General features: G+C 47.8%; 1 protein-coding gene across 1 annotated transcript in view; it reads left to right on the plus strand.

The window, feature by feature from the left end:
- Window positions 1-282: 282 nt before the first annotated feature.
- Window positions 283-12,452, plus strand: part of Tyn (trynity) — a 46,084-nt gene continuing 33,914 nt past the window's right edge. Inside the window, exon 1 of the mRNA XM_076770818.1 lies at window positions 283-1,057. The gene's annotated coding sequence lies outside the window, so the exon portion shown is untranslated. The remainder of the gene's footprint in view (window positions 1,058-12,452) is intronic.

Here is a 12,452-nt window from a genome sequence, read left to right on the forward strand (position 1 = left end):
GGGGAACTTCGACGAAGTTGGAGGGCTCGCTCCGGTCAAATCCACTCGCCTCACCTCCACGTTGGGGCCCCTGGGACTCTGTACACCACGGTACAGAGTGCGAAAGAGCGAGTGGTGAAGAAATAGGACCTGGCAATCGAAGATCGATAGGACGTTCGTCAAGATTATTCGTTCTTCGCGCTATTGATTTCTTCTGGAGAACAATCGGAAGACGACGCTCCCAATTGTAAGTTTACATAAGTAATAGAAAGTCACAATGGCGTTCCCGTGGGCTTCGATGATCGATGTAAGTTTTGGACATCGAACCAGACCTAACCCAAACCTCAATGATCGATGCAAGCAAGTTTTGGGCATACGGGAGTGCGCAGGTCAGTTCGATTTCGTTCGAGGTGGCCAGAGTCGAGGACTCGTAGAGAGGAGCTCTTGCAGGGGGAAAGGGGGGGGGGCGAAGAGAGAGAAAAAACGGTAAAATGTCACTGTTCCCTAATTACGCGAAGTAACTAGCCTGCGTGGTGGCCGCGTGGACAGAGAGAGGGACACGAGGTAAAGACGGAAAAGAAGAGAGGGAGAGGCACGGAAACATCGTGGCTCGAAGAAGCGAGAGATCCACCTCGGATGGAGCCACGGGTACCGCTAGATCCCGCGTCCAATCGGGGGCCGCGTTTACGCGAACGCGACCAATGGTACGTCGTGTTTGACCGGCAAGCAGACGCGACCACCACCCGACCAGCTCGGTTTATAAAGTCAGCCCGATGCGCCGCCTCGAAGACAGACCCGTGCCGACAGTCCAGCCATCAGGAGCGTTGTTTTGTTTTTTTTTTTTCTACGTCTTCCGGCCGAGAGAAGTGTTCCGTCGCGTGTGATCGCGGTGGACGAATCGGTGAACGTTTCTCGGTATTCTCTGTCCACCGTCTCTGTCCCTCCCGATTTCCGGTACCGTATCGAATCCCCGAAGTTCGCCAAGTTCCGCAGCCGGGAAACGTGGTGATAACAGCGAGTGATTAGAGGAACGGAAGAGCCCGGGAAACTCTTTACCAAGTGGATAAATCCAACCAAGGTACGTGCGATGCGAAAAGTGCTCGAACGAAGATTCTCAGACCGATCGAAGGAACAGTGTCAAAGTCCCGCCGCGAGTTCCTCGGGTGAGATCGATTAACGGTCCCGCGAAGATGTCGAGAAAGTGATAAGACCGTGGCGGACGTCGCCGCGATGAGAATCCTCCGATGTCTGTCGAAGTTATCGCGACGTCGATCCGCGGAGGAGACGATTTCAGGTACCGTAGGTCGACCTTGCGGAGAGTAGATCGAGGATCGATCGCCCCTGGACGAATAAAAGTCGCGGGACGATCGGTGCATACCAAAGTGGCCGCCATTCCCACGGTGAGAGTCGAGCAAACGCGGTTCAAAGTCAGGGCCGTAGCCGGCGTTGAGCAACAACCGAGGCCCGTAATATCGAACAAACGCGAAGCCGCGCGTAAAACCGAAACGCGTTTCTCTCGGCTGAGCTCGTTTCGCCTGGCCGCCGGAGCTAAATTGCCACCCTAAACCCATCCAACGAAATTGCCACCGATGGCGAACGTTCCCCAGCGAGGCTAGACCGGGAGAACCAGATACTCCGGTAAAACTGCGCCGTTATCGTCCAACGATTCCATAGACCAGCGAAGACGTACTCGGCCACCGAATCGTTCGTATTCCGCGTGGACGATCTCGCGGACGCCCATCGAATACATATTCATGCTGGTACCGCGTCTCGACCATCGAGTCCGTCGACCTTCCGAATAATGTGTGGGCCACATAGCGCACGGACACCGTGTATCCGTCTACGGAGACAATAGAACCTCTTGTACTTTGAACAGGGCACGTTGGACTATGGGATATGGGACATAAGAGACGTAGGAAATACCAATCGATGGGCACAGGTCGTTCCTCGAATCCATCGATCACAGATTCATCGAAACGTGGACGATTAGAATTGCTAGTAAATAATAATCACAAATTCTGTAACTTTGAATATGGAATCTGTCACGAATCGACACGTTCCATAAATCTGATGTCAAGCTTGCCTGTCGAGAAAGTTATGGAAGTTCTATTACTCGTAACTTAAGAAATCTCTGTTAATTTAGAATATTTCGAAACGTGTTCTCGCGAATCCCACGTCTTCGAGACGTTTGATTATCATTGTATCGCGCGTAGTACGATATTGCGTATATCTGTCGTCGTAACGACGAGTCGGGAGTACGGTACGAGGCGTTTAAAAGCGGAAGCTGATTCTGTCGCGAACAGGTGGCCGCTGGCTCGTTTTCCAGTGTCGAAGTACGCTGGAGGCCGGTGAGTTCAATGCCAGAGAAGCGGTAACGTCTTCCGACACTCGTCGCGTCGTCGCTATTCCGCGTGTTATTTCACGAGCATTACGAATCGTTCGCTCCAGGAAGCGCTCGTGTACGAACGAGGTTAACGTTCCCAATTATCGACACGATTTCTAACTATCGTCGCTTCGAATCATCTCGAATCGAAAATAGTTATTTTCAGTACGATATTAATTAGGAATAAAATGTACTCGACGAAGTATCAATCTACCACGCGAAACCTGTTAAGGGTTAATAAAAGGATAAGATCAGCTACAGTGTATCTTCCCTGCCATAATCGAAAACGAAACGTCGTCAATACCAATTTCTCCATTCAATTAGCAACATATCTAGATAATAGTTGCCGTATCGATAACTGGTCGGGTTACAAATTAACCTATAATTATTTCGAGCCTCTTAAACGAAATAAGAGCCGCGCCGAACAATATGATGTCGATAATTAATCGCGAAGCATTCGATCTTCATTGAATGCTCGTGTTTCTCTAAATACACCGCGATCTAGATGCTTGTTTCATGGTCGATGCGTCGAGCGAACAATGGCGTCCGAAACGGCGTTATCGGAAAAGAATTTGCCGTAGTTCGCAGGGGAGGTTCAACAACCATTAAATCATCGGGCCTGTTCGTATATTTAATTGCGTAATTCGTGTACGCCTAATTACGTTTGTGTCACGCACGTCTTGCGCCGCGCGAAAGGGTTTCCGATTAAAATCTGAAAACAGCAAAAATAGCCTGGCTATCGTGTACGTATTCAGTAGGCGTTACGCGATTCCTGTAGGTACGCGTAGGAAGGGTACATAAAAGATGAACTGTTCGCATCGTACAACGTTACACTGTAGTTTTAATTTTATGCGTTACGAGGGTCGCGCGGAAAGCTGATTCGATCTGTTCTCTCGTTAAAACCGAGAGTTCGTAAAACTGTGAAGCTGAAAATCATTGTTGTACGCCGAGTTAATTGTACACGTGTCGTTTATCGTGGTAGAGATACTCCTCGTCGTGGTTGATTCGCAAAAATATCGGTGAATCGTGACCCTAAGACGCAGCGTCTCGTTTCCAAAGGATGTATCCGCGGGATCTAGTCGCGGACGATATAAGCCTCGTATTCCATACCCGCGTGCAAGCCCACCACGCCGTGACGACGAGCTCTCTTCTCCATCGCCGGCACCATCATCATCATCACCATCATCATCCTCATCATCATCAGCCCGATCGTCGTCGTCATCGTTCCTACGCTTTTCTTCGAACAGCCTGGCTTTTTGCTTTATCGTCTGTACGAATCGTTGCGTTACCAGGGGGGAACAAGGTTGAACGAACTTAAAAACTTTAATTGAAAACCTTCTCCTTCTTCGACGCTTTCGTTCTCGCTCGCGAAACCGGCCGGGGCGCCTCCGTTTACTCGGAAACCTTCCTTTCGCGATGCCGAGTTCGGGATTCTAGATTAATAAATGGCTAGTCTAATATAAATCCCGCGTTTCCTTCGCGTTCTCCAACATGGCCGCGGCAAAGGCTATTAGATTTCGCTAACAAAAAGTCTTTTAGGCGTTATACATTCCCAAAATCTTACGACGAGGAAGCCTCCGATCCAAAAACGGGAGAATAATCATCTTTTTCGCGATGTCGAGCACAGTTTCAAGGCCAAGATAGCACAGTACCTGTCTTCCAAACGCATTAAGCCATAAAGCTGTAGATGCAGTCGATAAGAAATGACAGGATCGCAGGATCTAACGATTTGCAATGGGCCTCATCGACGCGGTAATAATTCCGTCGTTAAGTGGTATTATCCGTTCGCGAGCGCAGAAGAAAGTTGTTCGTCAACGATCCCCGAAGGTGGCAAACGAACGTTTACTCATTTCGCCGCGGATCTGCCATTCGACATGGCGCACTCTTCTCTTTCCTCCTGTCCGTGTCTTCTCTTTTTCCGTGGAGTTGCAGCCGCGACCTGCCCCACTATCTCGCGTTCAGCCGATGGTGGATCTTCCAGGCGCCGCCTGGCCGTTGACCCCGGGGCTGCCTACGGCCCTGACCAACACTCCGCACGGCTCGCGCGCTTCTTCCATCTTACCAACAGGCTCCGACCAGCTAGATCACTCCTCGACCCGCTCCCGAGAGACTTTGGAATTTTATCCGCCGGAATCTTTTCCGTTAATTAACGTTTCTCCACCGTACACCCCCCTCTGGGCCCGCGAGATCCTCCATAGTGACCTCGTCAACAAACTAGACGCTTATTAACACTACCAGAGAAATCATCTTTGGGCAAAACGTGACAATTTAACCCTTAAGTGGACCCTCAATCTCAACTGAATTATTTTACGTAATAGAGCATTTAAAAAATAATGAAATGAGGGTTACATAAATTTTCAAATAATTACATTTACATGTATTAAATAATTGTTAGTTTAAACTTACGGAGGCCCCAATAATCCACTTAAGGGTTAAGCTCCCGAGTTACGCGTTGCATTTTGTTTTGTTTTTTAAACCTCTCGCTAGTGTCTCTGGCTGGCAGAAATTCAGTGTGCACGCGATTGCAAATTAAATCGGAAGGCGAGGATTTAACGAGTCTATTTTAAGCCCCGTCGGTGTTTCGAGAATCTTGAAAAATTCTATTGTTCTCGCGTCAGGTAGATACACACCGTGTCGTGAGCAAGCTTCAAGAAGGATTTTATTAAAATTGAAAACGTCGAGTTCACTGCTCGTTCTTCCGCGTTAACGATTTCGTTTTGGGCCCTGTAATTTAATCCGTACCGGAATTATGGCCTCGGTTGTCGTAACCAATTACGTCTAATTGGAAGCGAATAATGTTACTCTTCTATTCTAATTACGCGTTATTTGAATTTGAGATTTATCGCGCGATCGCTGGTTTCGTTACTGCATTTTATTCTTTTTCGAGGAAGAATTCCCGCTCGTCGCGCTTTTGAAATTAATATCATATTTTCTCGAGAGTCACTGGCGAAGATTTTTAAGTAGAAGCACAGGATTCCTAAGAGTTAATTAGAACATTTCGCGGATTTTTAAAAGCAGTTACTCGGTAAGACTTGAACGTCCAACCGGGGAACAACGACCATCGTCCGTCTCGACTATCTAGTAACAGTCATCCTTGCTGAATCGCCATCTGTGCTGCACCCGGCGAGCAAAGACGAATGTAGACCGCATAACGGACGTCGCATTCACAAATGACGTCCATTGAAATCTCGTTAATAAACGACTCGTTTGCGAGCGATAAACGATTCCCCATTTGCAAACAATGAAGACGGAAACGTCATTATCGTGGTCGGTCGAAACCAGTACCGGTGGCAGGCGAATTACGGTTGCATCGGTTTTCATTTATGGCAATATTGACCTGTTAAAAGATCTTGAGCCTCGAAGCAGCGTCGAGGAATTTTGTCGAATTGAGGGGTTGAGGCGCGTATGTTTCGAAAAGTGCGTTTGTTTGAATCGTCGATCGATTGGCAGTCTGGTTGAACCGAGTGCCGACACGTTCGCGGAAGACGGACGTTCGCTGCGAAGGTATTTAAGGTGTTTCATTATGACTAACGATATCCTCGAACGCGTACCAGCTATTATCTCTTCCGCCCTTAATCAGTAACGCTCAATTTCTAACTCGTAATTTGCGCTGCTGTGTGTACACGGTCGAAAGGAAGAGGCGGCGGGTCGGGAAGAAAAGTAAAAAGGATGAGAAACGAAGGGGAAACCAATTACTCGAGGCAAACAATTATCTTTAAACCCTTTGGCGCCCGTCGAGCGAACGAAGATATCAAATTCGATAGGAAACGCGAGGAGGACGCGAGGGAAGTCGATCGTAATGCATCGATGTATCGAGGTGCGTAAAGGCGAACGAACTCGACGGAGAGGAGGCGAAACAGTAGGGGGACGGGGGAGGAGGAACGACAGGAGCTCATTATCGAACACTTAGCACGTTTTAAAGCTACTTCCTGGCCATACCGCGCAGATACGCGCATCTCTTTGAATTCACGCTCGGGGCTTAATGATTTCGCGTTATCGCGCCGCGTTTCCTCGCGATTACAGCCCACGGACTCGAAAATAAAACGAGATCTCCGCGAGCAGAGGGGAAATCGCGCATTATTATTTAAGCGATCGTCCGGATCTCTCGTCGACTGTTTTTTCTTCGTCGGCGCCGGGGATGGATCGTTTAATAGAACGCGGCCGCAATAAATTTTAATTCGTTTGAAATTAAGAGTTGAACTAAGGCGCGGTGCAATAAATTTTAATTTCTTCGTCTTGAAATTAAAAGTAACGCGTTTCCTCGTGCGTGGGAACGGTTGGGATGGATTCAGGGCAGTTAGGGCGCTAATAAAACGTAGGGAAGCCTTGAATGGATTTGCCTTGATAACATTGAAATACCAGCTGTTGCAATTAGTACAGAGAGTTTTTCTTCTCTATCGATCTTCTATCTTCGTTTAATTTTAGAGGCTCGATCGTCCTTCCCTTGAGACAATTCCCAAAAGAAGAAGTGGAATGTGCAATTTGCGTCCCGTTTCTGATCGGTGTGCGAGCTCCTATGCGTTATATTACTTTCAAATGCACCGCTATCTAGTTGGCATACTTGCATATGGTTTTTATACGCCATATTAGTCAGCATTGTACGTTCGCAGTTGGAGTAGAAAACACGTTTGCTCCGACGTGTATCCGTTAGAATCTGGCTTAACACGTTTGACTTTCAATAATTCGATCTTGCCTACTTCCAGTTCTTACTTCGGGGATAACCATTATAGACTGTAAGATCGAATTAATAATGGAAGGAGTAAGAATGTTCCAAAGTACCCTAAAATGGTACTCCAAGCTTCGTGCGTCGATCTCAGGCCCCGAATTAAGAAACAGCTCGTATAATTTTACGAGAATTACCGAGAAAAAATCCCATCTTCTCGGAGAGTCTTCCGGTGGATCGTAAGGGCCGATACAGGAGGTCAGGAGCAATTTAGGCCCGATATTCAATTTACCATGTTGCATGGGTGAACCCGGCGGAAAGGCCATCCGTGATCCGTTTAACCGGTCGTAATGAGCCGGTGCCGTTGGATCATCGATCTCGATCGCGGAGAATCGCCGGTAGGTAGTCGGCATTAAGAACATCGGCGCGTATAAATCACGAATCTGCCCCCTTTTGACCGCGCAACGTCGGAAGGGGAGGACGCGAAGTTGGCCTGGATCCGCGATGGATCCCGAGATCGCGTCGCTTGCAAATTGATCGATTAACGGTACGGCGATCGACGCTGCATCCGTCGCGGAAAATCAGGTCGTGCTCGGCATTCTCGATCGAAAACCAGGAAAAAGAGATCGACGATCTCGTGGCGACGTATGCCGATTAATAAACGTTCGAGTAATAAATGACGCGACTAAACGTAAACATCGGGACCAGTATCGATAAACTGTTCGCGTTCTAGAATCGCGCGACAGTTTCAAGCTTCCGGCGAGTTTCAAGACACGGCTCCACCCTCGGCGACTTTTTCGTGGCCCGAATATATCTCGATAAAACGGTTCTACCGGTCTTCGATCCGGTTCTCGGGTCGTCCTCGCATTTCGATGGTCCGTTTGCTCCACTGCGCTGAAAACACACTTCAACGCGTGCAACCAGTTCTTCCTGTTCACCAAATATTTTTCGACCTCCAAACGCCTATCGTCAGCTATCTAATACCATGATGTATGGATCTACAAAAAAGTAGATAGCACTCCGAGACTATAAATCCATATCATTAAATTCAACGAGTGTTCGGTCGATGGTGGCGCAATAAAATGAGTTTACGATCGATTAAATCGGTTTTGTCGCGAGAGGATTTACTTTCTCGCCGCCATTCTGTATTCTGTTTAAAGTATTTAATATTTGGCGTACGAGGGGTGCAAGCTAGCATATTGCAACAAATAATAATGATTATGGATGTATTGACCTGGTTGCTCAGCACGTTGGAATACCTCGGAGCGACGAGACCAAGAATATCCGTTGGTAAATCGATTCGATTCAGTTCCCTGGAACGCTGAGCGCTCCGAGACCGTTTCGAGCAGCCCGTTAGAAGGCCGGCCATCGAAACCGTGTCGTTCGCGGAAGGAACGCCGGAAAAAAACCACCCGGTTCCTTCTCAGCGATCACGCTTGCTCATTAACTGCAAGCGTGGCAGGAAGAACTTCTGTCTCGAGTCTCCTGCGAATTAACTACCAACGACTGTCCAATGTCTAGGCTAGCGAGTCCATGTTTGCTCAAATCTGTAGATCCTAACGCGATTCGTCACGGTCTACGAGACGATAGATCCTTGGAAACTCTACTTTCAACCACCTGCTCTCCTCCTTTCAGATCCCTTAGGCTTGCTTTCATCTCGAAGCACTGTACATCTTAAGCCCTTTGAAACACAAGATATTATTGTTTTAAAGCGATTATACAGGACAAAATACATAAGCAAGGAATGTAAACAAAGATATGTTTACTTGGAATATTTAAGAAACTCGAGTTAGTGATAGATGATCGAAGAAAAGTCTCTGAGTGCAAAGGGTTAATTTAGATAGCTAGATGCATTAGCAGGTGAACAATCTTTCGTAATTTTGCAATTTACAACGAATAATTTTGCTTTATTTGGTGGGTAGTCGAATAGAGAAAATTGGTTAGTTGTTTAGCGTGTAACCGTGAAGGGTTAAATGTGGCTCAGAAGCGCGATGGCGGAAAAGTCGTGCGTCGACCGGTTGAACCCACGGGATTCTTCCGTATTAGGTTTATCCGCGGATCGGCCTCTCGGCCCATAAACGGCGAATCAGTAATGGAGGGAAGGAGTAACGGGAGGGAACGGACACGGGCGCGCGATTCGAGCGGCCGCGAGCTGATATCGCCAGGCGTGTGCATCTGCGCACCGAACGGTAATCGCGTTTTTTGCGGAATTAACGTCGTCGATCGCGATACCCGGAGCTCGCGTGGGCGTGAAAACGCCACGCTTCCGAAACTCTTTCCTCCTTTATCGCCCGAGTTCCCGTTACGGAATCTCGGGCAATATTTGAGATTTATTTTTTTAAAAACCACCCAACGCATCAATCTCCTGGACGTTGCTTCAAAGGCAAAAACGTTTAGGAGGATTGAATTATGCCTCGCAAGAAACGCGCGCTCTCCGACCGTAAAGTCGAAAGAAAAACATGTTACACGCGCTGGAACACGAGAAAGAACCACGCGTCGAAGAGTAGAAGACAGCATAGGCGACTGATCTCCATTTATATTAAATAGACTGCTTGTAACTTGGGTGTACACAGTAGAAACAGTGCACGGACCTGTTGCAAGTAAATATTAAAAATGTCTCTAACCGGAATAGAGGTTAATCGGTGTTCAGAGCCGAGTCGTAATGGCGGCAGTAAATCGACGGACGAGGGTGGCAAAGGCTCGCGATCCGTGCTTTGACGGTATGTTAAGTAGCCTGGGCGATCGTTACGGCGTCGTAAACGTACGGAAAAGGCAGTTGCAAGAGAGAGGACGTGTGGGGGGAAAGCAAACAGGGACGCGCGACTCGATGGGCGAGAGGGAATATTGGCCGCTGGAGTTTGTGGACCGCGCAACGGTAACCTCGCTCGCTCCTCTTCGGCGCCGTGAATCGCGTTGCGTCCGAACACCGTTACACTTATGAGCACGGACTCCATAAAACGCTACGACCTTAGTTATCGGAGTGGCTGCGAGGCCACGGCCGAGAACGACGCCCACCGCTCGCCTTTATTTCCACCGGTTCGCTCGACACGACTTCTCAAACCCTCCTCGTCCAATTCCCGTTAACTTATCCGCGAGTCCCGATTATTTCTGCAAGCTCATTCCCATCGAAACCACATCTGTTGACATCGACAGACTATATTCCATAACGTAATGCACGAGTTTTTAGCCATCCAACGAGTGACGACTCTTAAAATTGAACTATTCGTAAGCTGAAATAGATGGAATCCTTCATTGACATTAAATTGTACATTTTCGTTATTTCACGTTTTTCCCCGTTACACTCTCGTCCATTCTCCCTTAGATTAAGCTCATCTTATAATAAATGTAAGCAGACAAACATAACATATCTTAATTTCTTATCGTTTTATGCCCAATACAGATAGAATCAGTTTCAGTTGTTACTCGATGCCCGTCGTTTAGGGGGTTAAAGTTGGTATATCGTGATCGTACGACTCTGTTTAATCACGGAGGATCGATAATAACGCGAAGATGTACGACCTCGGCAGATTTACGGTTTCCTCCTGATAACTCGATCTCTTCGAGTAAACGTATCGTCACGATTTTTCGTCGTCGATCGCGAACGATCATCGTGGCTTCCTGGTTGCAGCAACGGTGCTTCTGTTTCCGCGCGTTCGCGGCATTCACGGTGATATAAATATTAAGCGATCGCGAATGGCGAACCGTCTCGTTCCGACTGGTGAATTACGCCTGGAACGTCCATTAACGGTACACGGGTATGGATACGCGATAGTCGTGGGATCGCGATCGCGAATCTCGATCGCTTGGCCACGAATGCCTCCGTAGAGTCTACTTTCAAAGAGCCATATCTGCAAAACGTTCGATAGATCGAATTTCGAAAGGATCTTCACTCTTACTGCAAGAGAATTTCATTTCATTGTAGAGCCAGAAAAGAATTAAATTGATACTGCGGTGAAAATGGCGCCAACCATTCTCGCGACGAGACCAAGGTAAACGGATCTCGAGGTTTACCGCGACTCAGTCGCAAATTACACTTTCCCGTTTTTCGAGAAGGCAAACAAGCAAAATTAAATGCAATCCAACGAAATTATCAAAGCCAAAACTTTCCCCCGAAACTCCGTGATTAAATAATCATTTTCCACGGGAGGTTTGTCGATTAAATTTTGCTTCTTACCGTGTATTGCGATCTAGGCCCTCCCCCCCGGGGACGAGGTTAACGCACGATCGCGTTTCCGAACGAAGCATCCGCGCGAAACGATGGCAATCAGCGGTGTCAGGTGTGCGCGCGATTCCATGAAGAGGAGGCTTAATTAACAGGACTGGCTCGGTAACTGTATCAATTAGAGACACGACGCGGTCGATTGTTCCGTCCTGCGGGAATATTTCGTGATTTACGAGCGTCCGGGACCGTTAGCCTTCCTCTCTTGGCGACCGAACGAATCCGCGAACCGAGAGCGAAACGAGCAGGGAACGAGGGTGAATCGTCGATTCCGATTCCGCGGGGTTCGCCTAACTGTACGCTATAACTGTGGCACAAGGTGAGCAATCTTTGTCGGCTGTTAACGCGATTTTAACGACACAGCCAGACGAACCGTTATCGAGCGAATGGATCCCTGAGAATCGGCTGCCCCGAACAGCTATATTGTTCTTTATTTACCTTGCATTACGCACTTTCATATCGTGTCGCGTTGCACCTAACCCGGGGAGAACGAGTTTCAGGCTTAAAAGGTCAATCGTGCACCCTTTTATCCCTCTCGACCTAGTAACTGTCTGACCTAAACTTTGATTTTAGACTATTGTAAACCACGTGAACGTTCGTTGATTTCTTTCGCGTTTCAATTATTTTAGCACAGCGTATTCTTCGTGAAACGTACTGGTAATTCTGGTTCTTAGGGATCGTCGAAGAAACCGGAGAGAAGCAACCAATTTTAGTTCGAATCGGCCATCGTTCTTTATCCCAGCGAGGTTCCCGCTCTTCTCTTTTCTCTAGTCTTTACGAGCAGCTCCACCCACCGTCTAGAGGCTGTTTATCATCCCCTGGAACTTTTATCGACCTTATTCTCATTAGGAATAAAAAAAGAAACACCGCCGACCCCGCAACGTGTAATTTAGGCCCGATCGAATCTGCGGAACACAGCCGCCAACCTGTTCTATGCATCTTCCAGAGGCCATTCTCGCCAGGGCACCGCTGGATCGTTTGGAATTTTATGGTCGACCATCGAAATATGGACCGAACTCCTGGGTCCTTCGGGTACCATTAATATTCAACGAACGCTGTCGAAACATTTCACTCGAGAACCCTTTCACGATCGACTCGCGTCCAGAAAACATGCACTGTCGTTCGTTTCGCGGTATAGAAAGCATATTTTTATCAATCGATAGGGTTAGCGTGACGAATTACTCTGGGAATAAGATGATCGATCGCGT

The sequence above is a fragment of the Colletes latitarsis genome, chromosome 8 (assembly GCF_051014445.1).
Source record: "Colletes latitarsis isolate SP2378_abdomen chromosome 8, iyColLati1, whole genome shotgun sequence".
Taxonomy (NCBI): domain Eukaryota; kingdom Metazoa; phylum Arthropoda; class Insecta; order Hymenoptera; family Colletidae; genus Colletes; species Colletes latitarsis.